Source organism: Lissotriton helveticus, chromosome 8 (genome assembly GCF_964261635.1).
Source record: "Lissotriton helveticus chromosome 8, aLisHel1.1, whole genome shotgun sequence".
Classification (NCBI taxonomy): domain Eukaryota; kingdom Metazoa; phylum Chordata; class Amphibia; order Caudata; family Salamandridae; genus Lissotriton; species Lissotriton helveticus.
In genome coordinates, this window is record NC_136069.1 from 1469264980 (window position 1) to 1469284700 (window position 19721).

At 45.2% G+C, this 19721-nt stretch overlaps 1 long non-coding RNA gene across 1 annotated transcript in view; it reads right to left on the reverse strand.

Annotated features, from left to right (window-relative positions):
* LOC144773418 (uncharacterized) overlaps positions 1-19721 on the reverse strand; it is a 60638-nt gene that overhangs the window by 13913 nt on the left and 27004 nt on the right. The window contains exon 2 of the long non-coding RNA XR_013599973.1: positions 18183-18320. This is a non-coding gene — a long non-coding RNA (uncharacterized LOC144773418). The remainder of the gene's footprint in view (positions 1-18182; positions 18321-19721) is intronic.

The window sequence follows — 19721 nt, forward strand, 5'->3', positions numbered from 1 at the left end:
GTATGAGGGGGAGATATTTGTGACCGCGCTTGGGGAGCGTAGGGTGGTAACAGCAGGTGGGCTATTGACTAGGGTGCTGGGGGTAGAGGTGAGGTGCGTGTGGATCCGCTGCTGAGCTATGTTAGAAGGGTTGTGGGTGGGGGCTGCGACGTCAGGAGTGATAGTGCTGGAGGAGTTATGGGTGGAGGTCCGCAGCTTGGAAAGGTGCTCTTTGAACTTGGGGAACAGGTTGTCTAGTAGTTCCAGGTTCTTGTCTGTGGATTGAATTAGGACAATCCCGTTATTGTAGATAGTAATGGTGGTTCTGCCAGGGAAGAGTTGGGAAGGTGTGATAGAGAGAGTTAGGCCATGAGCGGTTTTCCTGGTGGTGGAGACGGTGAGTAGTGTTAGGAACGCTTTTCTCCATTGAGCTCTGCGTGAGGTGTGGAAGATGATATCAATGTTCAGGGCTCCATTGCCCGGTGAGAAGTAGGTGTCGGCAAAGGGGGTTTCAGGGTGCGACCTCATGAAGTTGTGTTTAAAGCGTTTAGCGGCTTTTTTGGTGAGAGTGGAAGGGTAGTTGATTCTATATGTGTGCTTGCCGATGAGATCCATGTTAGGATGGCTGTAACGGTGGGTGTGGGAGGAAGAACGATAATAATACACATATGCAAAGAACAACTATCAACCGTTGGTTACAAAGCACAGGAGTGACACTAGTGAGTGGCCAAAAGTAGGCAGAAAATATAAGAGGTAGCAGTCGGTGCAATCCAGGAACAAACAGTGCGCAGGTGCAGCTTACAAAATGTACAATGTATGAGAGTTAGCAATCAGTTAAATGGAGCCAAATTGACACATCAGAATGTAAGAGGTAGCATCGGTGTAATCCAGGAATAGAAAGTGAATGGGTGCAGCTTACAAGACTAAACGAAATAAATGAGGTAGTAATCAGTGCATCATAGTGATAAAGTGAGATGGGAGCAGCTTACAAGACTGAACCAAATAAATGAGGTAGCGATCAGTGAATAATAGGGATAAAAGTGAGATGGGTGCAGCTTACAACATATACAGTATACAAATAGGGATAAAATACTAATGAATTACTAGAACCAATATAGGTGCAAACAAATGACTGCAATAAACAAATATGACACTAGTGAGCAACCGGTAGAATATGAGGTAGCAATCAGTGCATTGTCGGTGAGGAAAAGGGAAAATGGGTGTAGGTTATATAAAGTGTAAAAATACCAATAGTAATATAATACTGCAGTAAAAGGCAGACACTTAACACACAAAGATTTAAATACAGAGCTATGTAAAGTCTGTGGTACCGATAGTAAACAGTAGTCAGAAAGACTAGTCCATGATGGCTGCCAAAGAGAGAAAGAGTAGTCTAAAAATGGCCGCCAAGTAGGGGGGGGATCGAATCATTAGTCCTCTTTTAGTTGTTGCTGTTTTTAGAGCAGGGAAGAGCAGTTTCAGATTCTATTCCGGCTGGCTCAGGATCTTGCATGCCATGGGGAGTCTTATCTCAGTTTTGTTATCTTAAGTGGAGCTGCTGAGGGGCCTCGTGGGTTCAGGCGGTACAGGAGGGGATTAAGTGCTCAGTTTATGGCCCCGGCCATTTTGAACAAAAGAGTTTTTTTTTTCAAGACAAAAACGAGTGGGGCAAATTAAGTACCTTATCCAGCAAAAACGAGTGGGGCAAAGTAAATACCTTTTCCAGTCTTCACTTCAGCATGTGCTCAGCAGTCCCAGCCTCAGGGGCAAAGACGATCTTTGCCAGCGTTTGCAGATCACGGTGGCAGTGGCGCCCATATCGGCCGAAGGGGGCCGCCTCTGCTCATGTGTATTATAATTGTGCAGCACATCAAAAATGTGAGCGCACGCGAGAACGGCGAGCCCCCCCCCGACAGCAAGGCGCCAGCTTCCTCCAGTGTCCAGACGGTGGCTGCAGGCGGAGGACGAGCAGCCAGGCACACAGCTCACCAGGCAGGGCAGGATGCGCTGGACTCAGCCCGCAGCGATCAGCCAAGGCGGGGAAGCCCTCGCTCGCCCGCGCTCCGCCAGTCCGCCACGTCCCACGCCTCTTCTGCCTCCACGACCGCCGGGCGCCCACCTCCTCCGATGTCGTCGTGAGGCGCAGGAGTCAGACCGGAGCGAGCAGCTAGGCGCAGAGCCCAGCGGAAGAGACAGGGCGCACAGCTCCCAGCGCGAGCAGGACACCGGAGGTCCTGGCAGCAACCACAGGCGGGCATGGGTTTAGCCCAGCCTCAGCTGTATAACGAAGACAACTTCCAAAGGTGACTAGAAGAACAAGGTTTATTCTGTAGGAAGCTGGCTTTTTGTGATAGTGCCAGTGTAAGGGCACTCCAGGCAAAAAGTACAGATGACCCTGACTGGTTTACAGGGCTTAAATTAATTTTAAAAAGTGCTCCATTTGCCGTACTGTCGTCGAGGAGCTGAGGCTTATCAGAGGGTAGTGTTAAGCATTTGTTATACACACAGAGTCAATAAATGAGAGACACGCTCAAAAAGAAACTTGAGACTAATTAAAAATAATAATACAGATTTATATATAATTTTAGACCCCAAGATTATCAGAATCTGGTAAGTACTTTAGACATCATAGATTTTTACTGGTAAAGACAGTAGAAAATCACAGCTGTCAGATTTGGGGCATGAGCCTCGAACGCGGTAATCTTATCCTGTGGGAGAAAGTCATGCACTGCATAGGTATACTTGCAAAAGACTGTAGAAGGTATCCTTTAGGGTTTAAGGTGCTTAGGGCACAGGGTCCAAGAAACCACCAACCGTTCGGGTTGCACTGCCCTAGGGTGCTTGGGTGCAGAAATGCTTGTTGTGTTGTAGCCACGAGCACTACGCTGTAAAGTTTTGAAGGGACCAGTCACAAAACAGAGTCTGAAAGCAAGGACTTGGGGACAAGTCTGGAAGAACCCAAAGGGGGGGTAAGGAGGGCTCGGCTCTTGAGGGTCTCTTGAGCGTCTCTTGAGCACCTCTTGAGCACAGTGATAGGGTTGGTTTCTGTGAACCCGGGATGGCGAGCACGGTTGCAGAGGTGTTTTGGCCAGTGGGTCGCTGTCGTTAGAGCTCTCACTTGGCTTTGATAACCTCGAGACGGTGAAAAAACAGGACAGCAGGTGCACTCTCAATGTTGGCAGTAGTGATCCAGAAGTTCCTCGCAGCAGGTTGACTTTGGCATGTGTGGTGTTTGGACTGGAAACATAACAGTCCTTGGTTGTGGCAAATGCTCCGGTACCCAGGGTATTGGTGCTGGGTGACTCCTGGAGGGCCTGGTGTCTCCAAACTTGCCAGAGACATGGAGGCTGGAATAGTTCAGCCAGCCAGCACACTAGAACCCTGGTAGGTTTAAGGGGTACCACTAAGGTGCCCTCTGGGTGCATGGTATAATAAATCCGAAACTGGCATCAGTGTGTATTTATTAAGAAGAGGTGTTTGATACCAACCACCATTATTTTCATGACACCATGTAGCTGGGTAATTCATAATGACTAGTGCTCAGTACATATGCTTAAGAAGGATTCCTGATCACTTGCAACGTCATGGCAAAGGAACTAGACATCCCTGGGGCATTTCTGCTCATGCAGATATGTTCTCACATATAATATAATGCACCCTGCCATAGGGCTCTAAGGACCGGTGTAGGGGTAACTTTCATATAGTATATGAAGCATGCATGGGCATGGAACACAGGGAGTGTGCCATGTCGTGTTTTCAAGGTTTGCACCATTCATGCATCCTGCAATGGCAGGCTGCATGCAGTTTTTCAGTGGGTCCCTTTGGGTAGCACAACATGTGCTGCAGCCCATAGGGACCTCTTTAGTACAAGTGTCCTGGGTACCAGAGGTAGCATTTACTAGGGACTTACAGGGGTGCTAAAGTCCTTGCTAATTGGTTTACAATTAGACATTTGACCTGTTTTAAGGGAAAGAGCACTGACACTGGGGGCCTGGGTTAGCAGGGACCCAGTGTCAGTAGTGACTGGCATTTCTCACGGGTGAGAAAGGGGGCGCGAGGGGTCTGGGGAGGGGATTTGTGGGGGTGTTGCGGGGAAATAAAAAACTAAATTAAATTAAACTCACCTTTCCGCTGCGCCGGGTCCTGTATCTTCTCAGCTCCTGCTCTTGCTCTCCTGACTCCGACAGGAACAGAAAGCAGGCAGCCAGGCTACCTCCCCTAAGCCAATCACAACGCTGCATGCAGCATTGTGATTGGTCAAAACGATGCACAGCCAGGGGCTTATGACGTGGCCATGTTCTCCATGCAGGCTTAATTTGCCCGATATTCTCGCAATCACCCCCCCTTGCACCCAACAATCAATGAAGTATTTGTATTACAAATAAATACTCACGCCCTGACTGTGATCTTATCGACCACCCCCCTGTATGGTCTTTAAACAAGTTGAACCCTACTAAATGACGCTATCTAAGCCCTCATGATCAGCCACAATCTTAATCTTTGCCCATTCCTCCACAACAAACTTTAGATGCTTGGGAAAACCTCTTCTCTTTTATTAACATACTCCTTCATGATGTGTTGATACCTCTCCACGGGTTCCCAGGCCTTGGCAACATCCACTGCTTCCTCCTTACCATTCCTCTCAGCCTCCATGGAACCAGGCTTCCTTCTCTCTAGCATTTCAAAAAGGGATAAACCAGTAACTGCATTAGGCGTAGTTCTATACAATAGAAGGGTAGCCTGCGGAGCAACCACACACTGTTTTCTCACTCCCTACAACTTCAAAAAAGAGCTTGCACCATTTCAATCTTATATTCGGAAAAAGCATGCTGCTGAGGCACTCCACACACAACCTTTGCAGTGGTGTAACGAAAGTTTAAGGGGCCCCTTCTCGGTATTATATCCGGAGCACTTAGACCTGAGTACTGTGCTGAGGGGGCCCCTGAAGCTGGGGGCTCCCCGCACTGCGGGGGATGCGGGGACCTGTGTTACGCCCCTGAACCTTTGCACTGTTTTTCAATAATTTTCTAGAGGATTCAGCTCTGGTGGCACAGCTCTTTACAAACTTTGTGTAAAACTCAGTCAACCAAAGAAAAGATAAAACATGATCCTTAGACTAAGGAGCTTCTACTTCCAGAATCACTTGAAGGTGGTTCTGTTTGGGCCACATAACATCTTTGTATATTTCATACCCCAGAAAACCTGCATTGTCACATTTAAACTTACAGTTAGGTTATCTCTGTGTCATTCCTTTTTTCCTCTGAAACACTCAAAACAGCATACAAATTCTTATCATGATGCTTTCCAAACACCAGTATGTCATCTTAGAAAAGCCACCAAACCATACACCACTTTGAGCAGCTCCTTCATTTTACACTGAAGAACTGACACTGCACTCACCAAGCCATACTGCATTGTAAGAGATTAAACATATACACATGTGTAACAAATACAGTAAGCCATTTTGATTCTTCATTTAACTCCCCTTGATAGTATGCACTTGTGAGTGAAAAATACTGTTGCTCATGCATGTGTCAACACAATCTCATGGCTGTTAGGAAATGGGTGCCTATCTATCGGATCTCCTCATTCAAACTGTGTAAATCAATGTATAAACACAACACCCAAGAGCACTTAGCGTTTTATTGAGATCTCTACCAGGGAAACCCAGGGTGACGATTATAAGCTCAATGATTCTCATTGCTACCAAGGCATGTAACATTTAACTCAGTTGTTCCCTATATGCTAGGGAAGCACTCCAGACCTTATGCTTAAAAGGAATTGCATTGTCCTTCCTTCAAAATAATATATATCTAAGCTCAACAACCTTTCCTGAACCTTCCTGAAAACCTTGGAAATTTCTATAACACTGAAACAAACCCTTCACCATAAACAACCAACTATGGCGAATACAGGTGGAGAGGCGTTTGGGTCCCAAAAATACCCATATCTGTTTGTCTGGCCAATCCAGGATAGTGTCACCTTTAACCACCACATGCATTTTTCCACAAATCTTCCTGCTCACAGACTCCAGATCAGCCCACACATATCCATGCAAATCTATTTTGAGCAAGGTATACCCACAGGGCTGAATGTCAGGAGGTGTCAACTTCATTTGCCCATAGTTAGTTGCATCAAGGACTTTCAAATAATGCTGATTTTGAAATCCCCCAAATGATATAAACTGCCCCATTTGAAACAAGTCATTTTGGCTTCTTCTCTATTCCCTTTGGCTCACTGTTCTTATAACAATTGTAGAGGGTGTTCTTCATTGTAGTGATGTCCTTGCGAGCCTCCATTTTCCTAGTACATTGACCTCTTATTTCCTGCAAAACATTTCTCGTAATCATCAGTTCCCTTAGTAATATTTATAGTGTCACTCGGACATCTCAGTACCGACCCATACCTCTGTTGAACTTTCTTGCTCTTTGTCTTCATCATCACCTGATCTCCCAAAACCTGCTCATAGCTGAGAGTTCTGTATTCACATGACATCGCTAGAGTTCTCAATGCTGAACTGTGGTCTTCAATGGATTCATCCTCCCTGTATACCCATGACTACAACTTAAAACTCTCCAAAACAAGGTTTGTTTTTTTCTTCCTTTCAAAATCTCAAATGACATTGGCATATTAAAAACACATGAAGATTTCCCACATTTTTTAGAGGTGGTGACGATTTGTGGTCCTTTGGACCAACCCCAGCTTAGCGGGAGCTGTTGGCTCTGAGAAGAACATTTATCCCCTTCCAGAACCTCCACATCCCTATAATTCTCATTCCATTGGTAAGTCCTGAGGCACATGGAGAATGAATGGAGGATTCACTATACTGGCCATTCTGATTGTGCTAAAAATCCTAAGGCTTTCAATGAGAAAAATGAGATCAATACAGAAATGTAACTCAAAGCAAAACAAGAAAGAAGAAAAGAGCACACACTTACTGAAAAAACAATGTTTAAAACAACGTTCTAGTTAGGTGAAAAAGTCAGTTAAAATATACCATTTTAAACAAACAAAACCACTGAAACGCACCAGTTATAGTTATCTCGAATAATTATAAATCATATCCGAAAGTAACTGACTAGCGAACGGGCTCCCTGCCTTGACCAACACATCCCCTCTTCCATATTGCCGTAACAAGCAAACCGGGACCAAACACACTGCCCCAGACCCTGAACCAGGTGATGGGAACCACTAGGGTCGCACTGGAAGACACATCTCCCTACAGATAGCAGATCCACTGTATACTAGAGGACTGCGCCTGCGCTCCTCAATTCATCGCCAAACGTGTGAAAGAAATCTGCTTCCAACGTTGAGTAGAAGAACCACGTTTATTCACACTACAGGAGCAGACTCTACAGTAGCCACTCACGAGTGGCAGCCACTCCTAACTGTTCCAACATTAGCACCACCATTCTAGAAACCAAACACCCCAACATTCTATACAGAGAAACGGAAAGAAAACCTGAAGATACAGAACATATCAATGAAGAGTAAAAGATCTTGAATTCGCCTTACACCAAGATGATTATTCAATCAGATATGTAGCACCTCCTTTTTAAAGTTTTTTACAGGTAGCTCAGAAAGATGAGAACAATGCCGTTGATGACATGCTGGGTGGCAGGAGACAGCAGCCATTGACTACAACTGAATGTCCACAAGCTAATATTTGTGCCCATATGTTGATGCTATTCGCACTTTTAAATATGTCTCATTAATGTAAAGCCTTTATTATTATTAATGTGTGTCGGGTTTTTACATGTTTTTGTAAAACTTTATTGTTGTGGGAGCTGCTGGAATCTCACCATTATAACAAACATTGGCAAAAACCAAAATATGTTTTTGGTCTCAAAAAGCACACATTGCCACAATAGTTCCTTGCACTGAGAAAAACTTGTTTGTGTGCTGATATGCTCCTTAAGAAAAAGCAGAATGTGGTCATTCACTGTGAAGCCAGCCGATAGAGAGAGAATTTTATTAAAAAACAAAAGGTCTTGGTCAAAACTAGACCTAATTAGGGGCCCAATTCTTAAAGAAAGTCACAAAAGTGCACCAATGGAATATGTCCTCACATTTTCACATTTATGCATATTTATGGCTTTCATGAATTCACAAGAATTTACATAAGTAGACAAGGAAATCTTACTCCTAGAAAATATTTGTGAACTGCAAATTAACACGAGCAAATATGCATGTGTAGATTTGCTCATGCAAAAATATGTTGAGCGTTTACAAGTTCACTTCCCCTCCAACCACTTTTTTTTCGCAACCCTGGAAGAAATTTTACTCCTGCCCTTATCAGGAGTAAATTTCCAACCTTTGTCAGTATGGGACAAAATTTGAAAAGAGCTGGTGAAAACCCTTAAAACATGTACGATGGGTTTGCACAGTTTCAAAAGAGCACTCCAACCCTGGAACTATTGCTTTCCTCTACCTCTACCTCCAGCGTCCATTTGTAGATCTGTGGTAAGGTGGCAAAATAAGGATATTGCTAGTATTAAAACCCTACTATAGTAGGAGCCTAGCATAATCAGAGAGGCTATTATCAGAGCGCTTATATAATGAGACTGTTGCCATCATTTCTTGCAGCACTAATATGGCACCAAAGGGACAAGTGGATTTTCTTAAAGGAGAAATAGATTTATGTTGCATCCTTTCCCATGGACAAGTAGATATTTTAATAAATTCCACACCACTGTGTACCCTCCACCCTGTGGTGTTTCATACACCTGGGGGACCCCAGCTTGAGTAACCCATCTTACATGTACTGAAGCACTCTCAATCACAATCAGATGGAATAGGTTTTTAGGGCTCGGGCCTACGTCACACGAAGTGGGGCGGGGCTTCCGAGCTCTAATGTTATAAAAAAAAAAGTTCAGAAAGGGCTGTGGGCTGCCGCATTCCAGAAAGCGCGCGGTTTTTGCGTGTGGTATTCTGCCATGTGAATGGTAATTGGTCCAGGCAAGGTTGTGTTTAAGAAAGGCAGCACGCCATAGGGCTTTGGAATTTTTTCAATGTCCACTTCCTGCATAAAGTGTTCGGACACGCGCAGAAGAATACATAAATCCTCAATTACCAGCTGCCCGAGGTGCCGGTAATTGAAGGCAGATGGTGCTGGGAGCGTGTGCACTGATGTGTTTTTTTTCCCTTGAGCTCTGTGTGCGCGCCGGCAAACCCGCGCCTGATCTTTGACTGAGGTAGGCTAAACAAGCATTGGCAAAGCAAATAGGACTCTCCTATACAAAATCTGTTGGTTTTGTCAGGGATATGTTTAGCCATGTTGTACAGCAGCCTGGCTGCTATGCAGCACAGCTGAAAGTAAAAAAACAAACAAAGTGCTTTGATAAGCACTCGTGCCCACTCACCCGAACTCAAACTTTTAATGTCAAAATAGAAGATCACTTTAATTTACTGCCCTCATAACAGACCCCTTGCAGTAGCTCTCGTTGTCCTCTTACCAGATCCCTTGCATCTTCCCAGCTATTGCCAGATTCATCACTCGCTCCCTGTCTCGTCACCATGACTCACTCTCTCCACCCTTTCATAAAAAAAACACTCCACCTCGCTTTCCTCTCACTGGGAGCCTCACATTTACTCTCACAGTCCGGTTACCAGATTCCTACTGCCGTTGTACCAGATCACTCATTGTACTATCATTCAGTGTCCTATCATTAGAGACTTGCTTCACCCTAATGTTCATACCAGTTTTTCAAACTCATTCCCAGATCACTCACTCACTGCCCAAGCAGACACTGGTACATCCTCCTGTGACCAATGTCAACAGTTCCCTTTCACACAAAGCCTTCGCAGATCCCACGCATTCACTTCCCCCTCACACCTTTTCCCACAGCTCCTGCTTCTCATACAAGCCTAGCCACTGATTTCTTGCACTAACAGCCTTCTCCTTTTCACGCACACTTCACTCCTGCTTCATTTCCCTTTTATTTTTCTGCCCCAATGCATTTCGTTCACTCATTTAACAGAATGATATTGTTTTTCCCTACAAAGGGAAGGCCTCCTTTACTTTGTAAAGAAGATATGGTTTATCTTGTAAGCAGGTATCTAAAAAAAAATGGGTGCTGCTCTCAGAAATACATTACTTTCAAAATCGCATGTACAAATTGCATGACCTTTATATACAGAGCTCAGTGTGAACGATGTGGCTTGTACACACCCAACCATACACACCCAACCATACACACCCAACCGCACACACCCACACACCCGCACACAACCGCACACACCCACACAACCGCACACACACAACCGCACACACACACACACACACAACCGCACACACACACAACCGCACACACACACAACCGCACACACACACAACCGCACACACGCACGCACACACACAACCGCATGCCCACGCACACAACCCCACGCACACCACCACCACACACCCGCAGAGTAGTGAGTGCAGAGTAGTGAGGGCAGAGTGCAGAGTAGTGAGGGCAGAGTAGTGAGGGCAGAGTAGTGAGGGCAGAGTGCAGAGTAGTGAGGGCAGAGTAGTGAGGGCAGAGTAGTGAGGGCAGAGTAGGGAGGGCAGAGTAGGGAGTGCAGAGTAGGGAGTGCAGAGTAGGGAGGGCAGAGTAGGGAGGGCAGAGTAGGGAGTGCAGAGTGCAGAGTAGTGAGGGCAGAGTAGTGAGTGCAGAGTAGTGAGGGCAGAGTGCAGAGTAGGGAGGGCAGAGTGCAGAGTAGTGAGGGCAGAGTAGTGAGGGCAGAGTAGTGAGGGCAGAGTAGTGAGGGCAGAGTAGTGAGGGCAGAGTAGGGAGTGCAGAGTAGGGAGTGCAGAGTAGGGAGTGCAGAGTAGGGAGTGCAGAGTAGGGAGTGCAGAGTAGGGAGTGCAGAGTAGTGAGTGCAGAGTAGGGAGGGCAGAGTAGTGAGGGCAGAGTAGTGAGGGCAGAGTAGTGAGGGCAGAGGGCAGAGTAGTGAGGGCAGAGGGCAGAGTAGTGAGGGCAGAGTAGGGAGGGCCGAGTAGGGAGGGCCGAGTAGGGAGGGCCGAGTAGGGAGGGCAGAGTAGGGAGTGCAGAGTAGGGAGTGCAGAAGTGAGTAGTGAGTAGAGTAGTGAGTAGTGAGTAGAGTAGTGAGTAGAGTAGTGAGTAGAGTAGTGAGTAGAGTAGTGAGTAGTGAGTAGTGAGTAGAGTAGTGAGTAGTGAGTAGAGTAGTGAGTAGAGTAGTGAGTAGTGAGTTGAGTAGTGAGTAGAGTAGTGAGTAGTGAGTTGAGTAGTGAGTAGAGTAGTGAGTAGTGAGTAGAGAGTAGTGAGTAGAGTAGTGAGTAGTGAGTAGTGAGTAGAGTAGTGAGTAGAGTAGTGAGTAGAGTAGTGAGTAGTGAGTGCAGAGTAGTGAGTAGTGAGCAGTGAGTAGAGTAGTGAGTGGAGAGTAGTGAGTAGTGAGTTGAGTAGTGAGTAGAGTAGTGAGTTGAGTAGTGAGTAGAGTAGTGAGTAGTGAGTAGAGAGTAGTGAGTAGAGTAGTGAGTAGTGAGTAGAGTAGTGAGTAGAGTAGTGAGTAGAGTAGTGAGTAGTGAGTGCAGAGTAGTGAGTAGTGAGTAGAGTAGTGAGTAGTGAGTAGTGAGCAGTGAGTAGAGTAGTGAGTGGAGAGTAGTGAGTAGTGAGCAGAGTAGTGAGTAGTGAGCAGAGTAGTGAGTAGTGAGTGCAGAGTAGTGAGTAGTGAGTGCAGAGTAGTGAGTAGTGAGTAGAGCAGTGAGTAGTGAGTAGAGCAGTGAGTAGAGTAGTGAGTAGTGAGTGCAGAGTAGTGAGTAGTGAGTGCAGAGTAGTGAGTAGAGTAGTGAGTAGAGTAGTGAGTAGAGTAGTGAGTAGTGAGTGCAGAGTAGTGAGTAGTGAGTGCAGAGTAGTGAGTAGAGTAGTGAGTAGAGTAGTGAGTAGTGAGTAGAGTAGTGAGTAGTGAGTGCAGAGTAGTGAGTAGAGTAGTGAGTAGAGTAGTGAGTAGTTAGTGCAGAGTAGTGAGTAGAGTAGTGAGTAGTGAGTAGAGTAGTGAGTGCAGAGTAGTGAGTAGAGTAGTGAGTAGTGAGTGCAGAGTAGTGAGTAGTGAGTAGAGTAGTGAGTAGAGCAGTGAGTAGAGTAGTGAGTAGAGTAGTGAGTAGAGCAGTGAGTAGTGAGTAGTGAGTGCAGAGTAGTGAGTAGAGTAGTGAGTAGTGAGTAGAGTAGCGAGTAGAGTAGTGAGTAGAGTAGTGAGTAGTGAGTGCAGAGTAGTGAGTAGTGAGTGCAGAGTAGTGAGTAGTGAGTAGAGTAGTGAGTAGAATAGTGAGTAGAGTAGTGAGTAGAGTAGTGAGTAGTGAGTGCAGAGTAGTGAGTAGTGAGTGCAGAGTAGTGAGTAGAGTAGTGAGTAGAGTAGTGAGTAGTGAGTAGTGAGTAGAGTAGTGAGTAGTGAGTAGTGAGGGCAGAGTAGTGAGTAGTGAGTGCAGAGTAGTGAGTAGAGTAGTGAGTAGAGTAGTGAGTAGTTAGTGCAGAGTAGTGAGTAGAGTAGTGAGTAGTGAGTAGAGTAGTGAGTAGAGTAGTGAGTGCAGAGTAGTGAGTAGTGAGTAGAGTAGTGAGTAGAGTAGTGAGTAGTGAGTGCAGAGTAGTGAGTAGAGTAGTGAGTAGAGTAGTGAGGTGAGTAGTGAGTAGAGTAGTGAGTAGTGAGTAGAGTAGTGAGTAGAGTAGTGAGTAGAGTAGTGAGTAGAGTAGTGAGTAGAGTAGTGAGTAGAGTAGTGAGTAGTGAGTGCAGAGTAGTGAGTAGAGTAGTGAGTAGAGTAGAGTAGTGAGTAGTGAGTAGAGTAGTGAGGTGAGTAGTGAGTAGAGTAGTGAGTAGAGTAGTGAGTAGAGTAGTGAGTAGAGTAGTGAGTAGTGAGTGCAGAGTAGTGAGTAGTGAGTGCAGAGTAGTGAGTAGTGAGTAGAGTAGTGAGTAGAGTAGTGAGTAGAGTAGAGTAGTGAGTAGAGAGTGCAGAGTAGTGAGCAGTGAGTGCAGAGTAGTGAGCAGTGAGTGCAGAGTAGTGAGTAGTGAGTAGAGTAGTGAGTAGTGAGTAGAGCAGTGAGTAGAGTAGTGAGTGGAGAGTAGTGAGTAGTGAGCAGAGTAGTGAGTAGTGAGCAGAGTAGTGAGTAGTGAGTGCAGAGTAGTGAGTAGTGAGTGCAGAGTAGTGAGTAGTGAGTAGAGCAGTGAGTAGTGAGTAGAGCAGTGAGTAGAGTAGTGAGTAGTGAGTGCAGAGTAGTGAGTAGTGAGTGCAGAGTAGTGAGTAGAGTAGTGAGTAGAGTAGTGAGTAGAGTAGTGAGTAGAGTAGTGAGTAGTGAGTGCAGAGTAGTGAGTAGTGAGTGCAGAGTAGTGAGTAGAGTAGTGAGTAGAGTAGTGAGTGCAGAGTAGTGAGTAGTGAGTGCAGAGTAGTGAGTAGTGAGTAGAGTAGTGAGTAGAATAGTGAGTAGAGTAGTGAGTAGAGTAGTGAGTAGAGTAGTGAGTTGTGAGTGCAGAGTAGTGAGTAGAGTAGTGAGTAGTGAGTAGAGTAGTGAGTAGAGTAGTGAGTAGTGAGTGCAGAGTAGTGAGTAGTGAGTGCAGAGTAGTGAGCAGTGAGTGCAGAGTAGTGAGTAGTGAGTAGAGTAGTGAGTAGTGAGTAGAGTAGTGAGTAGAGTAGTGAGTGCAGAGTAGTGAGTAGTGAGTGCAGAGTAGTGAGTAGAGTAGTGAGTAGAGTAGTGAGTAGAGTAGTGAGTAGTGAGTGCAGAGTAGTGAGTAGAGTAGTGAGTAGTGAGTGCAGAGTAGTGAGTGCAGAGTAGTGAGTAGAATAGTGAGTAGAGTAGTGAGTAGAGTAGTGAGTGCAGAGTAGTGAGTAGAGTAGTGAGTTGTGAGTGCAGAGTAGTGAGTAGAGTAGTGAGTAGTGAGTAGAGTAGTGAGTAGAGTAGTGAGTAGAGTAGTGAGTAGTGAGTGCAGAGTAGTGAGTAGAGTAGTGAGTAGAGTAGTGAGTAGAGTAGTGAGCAGAGTAGTGTGCAGAGTAGTGAGTAGTGAGTGCAGAGTAGTGAGTAGTGAGTGCAGAGTAGTGAGTAGTGAGTAGAGTAGTGAGTAGAGTAGTGAGTAGAGAGTGCAGAGTAGTGAGCAGTGAGTGCAGAGTAGTGAGCAGTGAGTGCAGAGTTGTGAGCAGTGAGTGCAGAGTAGTGAGTAGTGAGTAGAGTAGTGAGTAGAGTAGTGAGTAGAGTAGTGAGTGCAGAGTAGTGAGTAGTGAGTGCAGAGTAGTGAGTAGAGTAGTGAGTAGTGAATAGAGTAGTGAGTAGAGTAGTGAGTAGTGAGTGCAGAGTAGTGAGTAGAGTAGTGAGTAGTGAGTGCAGAGTAGTGAGTGCAGAGTAGTGAGTAGAATAGTGAGTAGAGTAGTGAGTAGAGTAGTGAGTGCAGAGTAGTGAGTAGAGTAGTGAGTTGTGAGTGCAGAGTAGTGAGTAGAGTAGTGAGTAGAGTAGTGAGTAGAGTAGTGAGTATGGAGTGCAGAGTAGTGAGTAGTGAGTAGAGTAGTGAGTAGAGTAGTGAGTAGAGTAGTGAGTAGTGAGTAGAGTAGTGAGTAGAGTAGTGAGTAGTGAGTAGAGTAGTGAGTAGTGAGTAGAGTAGTGAGTAGAGTAGTGAGTAGAGTAGTGAGTATGGAGTGCAGAGTAGTGAGTAGTGAGTAGAGTAGTGAGTAGTGAGTAGAGTAGTGAGTAGAGTAGTGAGTAGTGAGTATAGTGAGTAGAGTAGTGAGTAGAGTAGTGAGTAGTGAGTATAGTGAGTTGAGTAGTGAGTAGAGTAGTGAGTAGAGTAGTGTGCAGAGTAGTGAGTAGTGAGTGCAGAGTAGTGAGTAGTGAGTAGAGTAGTGAGTAGAGTAGTGAGTAGTGAGTGCAGAGTAGTGAGTAGAGTAGTGAGTAGAGTAGTGAGTAGTGAGTAGAGTAGTGAGTAGAGTAGTGAGTAGAGTAGTGAGTATGGAGTGCACATTAGTGAGTAGTGAGTAGAGTAGTGAGTAGAGTAGTGAGTAGTGAGTAGAGTAGTGAGTTGAGTAGTGAGTATAGTGAGTAGAGTAGTGAGTAGAGTAGTGAGTATAGTGAGTTGAGTAGTGAGTAGAGTAGTGAGTAGAGTAGTGTGCAGAGTAGTGAGTAGTGAGTGCAGAGTAGTGAGTAGAGTAGTGAGTGCAGAGTAGTGAGTAGTGAGTGCAGAGTAGTGAGTAGTGAGTGCAGAGTAGTGAGTAGTGAGTGCAGAGTAGTGAGTAGAGTAGTGAGAGAAGTAGTGAGTAGAGTAGTGAGGTGAGTAGTGAGTAGTGAGTGCAGAGTAGTGAGTAGAGTAGTCATTAGTGAGTAGAGTAGTGAGTAGAGTAGTGAGGTGAGTAGAGTAGTGAGTAAAGTAGTGAGTGCAGAGTAGTGAGTAGAGAAGTGAGTAGTGAGTAGAGTAGTGAGTAGTGAGTAGAGTAGTGAGTAGTGAGTAGAAAGTAGTGAGTAGAGTAGTGAGTAGTGAGTAGAGTAGTGAGTGGAGAGTAGTGAGTAGTGAGCAGAGTAGTGAGTAGTGAGCAGAGTAGTGAGTAGTGAGCAGAGTAGTGAGTGCAGAGTAGTGAGTAGAGTAGTGAGTAGAGTAGTGAGTAGAGTAGTGAGTAGAGTAGTGAGTAGAGTAGTGAATAGAGTAGTGAGTAGAGTAGTGAGTAGAGTAGTGAGGTGAGTAGTGAGCAGAGTAGTGAGTAGTGAGCAGAGTAGTGAGTAGTGAGCAGAGTAGTGAGTAGTGAGTGCAGAGTAGTGAGTAGTGAGTAGAGTAGTGAGTAGAGTAGTGAGTAGTGAGTAGAGTAGTGGGTAGAGTAGTGGGTAGAGTAGTGGGTAGAGTAGTGAGTAGAGTAGTGAGTAGAGTAGTGAGTGCAGAGTAGTGAGTTGAGTAGTGAGTAGAGTAGTGAGTAGAGTAGTGAGTAGAGTAGTGAGTAGTGAGTGCAGAGTAGAGAGTAGAGTAGTGAGTAGTGAGTAGAGTAGTGAGTAGAGTAGTGAGTAAAGTAGTGAGTGCAGAGAAGTGAGTAGAGAAGTGAGTAGTGAGTAGAGAAGTGAGTAGTGAGTAGAGTAGTGAGTAGTGAGTAGAGTAGTGAGGTGAGTAGTGAGTGCAGAGTAGTGAGTATAGTAGTCAGTAGTGAGTAGAGTAGTGAGTAGAGTAGTGAGGTGAGTAGAGTAGTGAGTAAAGTAGTGAGTGCAGAGTAGTGAGTAGAGAAGTGAGTAGTGAGTAGAGTAGTGAGTAGTGAGTAGAGTAGTGAGTAGAGTAGTGAGTAGTGAGTAGAGTAGTGAGTAGTGAGTAGAGAGTAAAGTAGTGAGTGCAGAGTAGTGAGTAGAGAAGTGAGTAGTGAGTAGAGTAGTGAGTAGTGAGTGCAGAGTAGTGAGTGGAGTGTAGTGAGTAGAGTAGTGAGCAGAGTAGTGAGTAGTGAGTGCAGAGTAGTGAGTAGAGTAGTGAGTAGAGTAGTGAGTAGTGAGTAGAGTAGTGAGTAGTGAGTGCAGAGTAGTGAGTAGTGAGTAGAGTAGAGTAGAGTAGTGAGTAGGACATCACAGGCAGCAGCTGTGCAAGCTGCTTACACTCACAAGGAGACCACAGGCAGCTGAGTTGCAAGCTTCTCCCACTCACAAGAAGGACATCACAAACAGCAGCGGTGCAAGCTTCTCACACTCACAAGAAGGACATCACAAACAGCAGCGGTGCAAGCTTCTCACACTCACAAGGAGACCACAGGCAGCTGAGGTGCAAGCTTCTCCCACTCACAAGAAGGACATCACAAGCAGCAGCGGTGCAAGCTTCTCACACTCACAAGAACGACATCACAGGCAGCAGCAGTGCAAGCTACTTACACTCACAAGGAGACGACAGGCAGCAGAGGTGCAAGCTTCTCACACTCGCAAGAATGACATCACAAGCAGCAGTGGTGCAAGCTTCCCTTACACACTCACAGCAGGTACTGTGCCAAGGCAGCAGCAGCAACAGAGCAAGAGTCCCTTACAAAGAACAGGCACAGCACAGAGATGCACAATGCAATCTTCTCATACTCACAGGCAGCAGCGGTGCAAGCTTCTCACACTCATACGAAGGACATCACAGGCAGCAGCTGTGCAAGCTTCTCACACTCACAAGGAGACCACAGGCAGCTGAGGTGCAAGCTTCTCCCACTCACAAGAAGGACATCACAAGCAGCAGCGGTGCAAGCTTCTCACACTCACAAGAACGACATAACAGGCAGCAGCAGTGCAAGCTTCTTACACTCACAAGGAGACCACAGGCAGCTGAGGTGCAAGCTTCTCCCACTCACAAGAAGGACATCACAAGCAGCAGCGGTGCAAGCTTCCCTCACACACTCACAGCAGGTACTGTGCCAAGGCAGCAGCAGCAACAGAGCAAGAGTCCCTTATAAAGAACAGGCACAGCACAGAGATGCACAATGCAATCTTCTCATACTCACAGGCAGCAGCTGTGCAAGCTTCTCACACTCACAAGAACGACATCACAGGCAGCAGCAGTGCAAGCTTCTTACACTCACAAGAAGGACATCACAGGCAGCAGAGGTGCAAGCTTCTTACACTCACAAGGAGACCACAGGCAGCAGAGGTGCAAGCTTCTTACACTCACAAGGAGACCACAGGCAGCAGAGGTGCAAGCTTCTCACACTCACAAGAAGGACAACACAGGCAGTAACGGTGCAATATTCTCACACTCACAAGGAGATCACTGGCAGTACACACCACATGAACACACTCCATAACACATAGCAACAATACATTGGCATTTACAATGCCATTAGCTCAAACTCAAATAAATCCGAGCCCGATTGCATTTCTAATGCTTGTTCAGTTATGGCACAAATGTACGAAGGAAAGTCAATAGGCAGTCTCCTCATGGTGGTCATGAAAAAAGGTCTGCACCCCACTAGGGTTCATGAAGAAGACCTGCACACCATTAATATAATCAGAAGGCACAGACCATTATTGGTGTCATGGCCTTATTACAGGGCCATTGACTGCCACATTAAAAGGAGTACCGCAGTGCAAGAAACTTTCAAACTTACAGTGTCCATCAGTATTCAAGTCTTAGTTGGGGAACTGGTTTATAAGGTGTACAGAAAACCATACAAGGTGCTCAGTGTCATCAGCTAGCATTATTTTTCAGTGTTCTTACAAACCTATAGCAAACTTTGGTGACAGTGAGTTTTGTGGCAGAAGGATGTATTTCTTTTTAGTGGCTTACTGTACTCAATTTACCTTTAAAGTGGCGCATCAAATCCATGATTCAGACTTATGTTCGTGGGCTGGAGCCAGACCTTGACATGTAGAGTAAAATGATGAACAGGAACAACACAAAAGCAAGAAGGCCAACCCAGAAGGAAATCACGATTGAATCTGTTGAAGGAACGTAATAATGTATTACATGAGTACAATCAAATACTACAAACCAAATTTATAAAATGTGCACAATACATTTTTTTAAACCAATGTTTAGGAAGAGCCAATTAATTTTAAGAATAAATCATCATGTTCGCTAAATGAATTTAAAATTAGTTCATTTTCCCTAACATCAAAGGACAATATTTGAATGGTTTTGCCTTTTTTTAAATAAAACTTTTATGGAGTATTTTAACAAACATGCATTGTTGAGTACATATATATATATATATACACACATATATATATATTCACTAAAAAAAAACACAGGTTTCAGGGACGTTATGGTTAGTAGGACACTTCACTCATACAAAACCAGAGAAATACGGCCGTTATAGTTAGTTAAGCTAACTATAACTTGCGCCCCCGCAATGCACTTCTGCTGACGTCACATAACAAATCACTTATGACATGGTCAGTGACCTCACTGATGACATCTCAAATTGCATCACTGATGACATCATCCAGTGACTGTGTTTCTGAAAAGTTTGAGTATGTTTGAGATATATATATATAGTTGCTCCTGTTGCACCATCCAAAACGGACCACTTCAAAGGCGGGTGAGCGCTAAACACGGTGATGCTCCGTGTAAATATCACGCTCCCAAATTCCCATCTCCCAGCCGGGAAGAATAAGGTAGCAACTCGCGGGAGTCAGATATTTCAGCTCAATTTATTGTGAAGCGCTAATAAATTGAGCTGAAATATCTGACTCCCGCTAGTGCTGATACCTTATTCTTCCCGGCTGGGAGATGGGAATTTGGCAGCGTGATATATATATATATATCAATATAATCAAGCTGCTGCTCGTGTGCTACTCAAAGGTGGACAACCTTGGAGCGACAATATATATATATATAAATATATATAGATACACCAAGTTGTATTGAAGAATGAGTGGGTGTCTGAGTGTCTGCATGGATGATTTAGTAGGTGCGTAACTGACTGTATAAGTGAGTGATTAAACGTGTCTTAGTGAATGCATGGGTTAGTGACTAATCTGTGAGAATGTCTGTATCAGTCTTACGGTTGGTGTGTAAGTGGTTGCATGGGTTGGTGAGTACCTACAGGACTGTCTATATGGGTTAATGATTGGTTGTCTGAGTACCTGTATGGGTGCCTAAGTCACTGTGTGGGTGGGTTTGGGGTGTGTGACTCCCTGCATGGATGTGAGTGGGTGATTCACTGGGTGTATGGGTTCATGAGTGCATCTGTGAGGGGTTGTAGGGGTGGGTGAGTGTGTGTATGCCTGTATTGGTGAGTGAATGGATGTCTCAGTGGTACATGTGTAAATAACTACATTTGTGAAAGGCAGTATATGTGAGGGTTGGAGTATATAAGTGACTATATGTGAGAGATT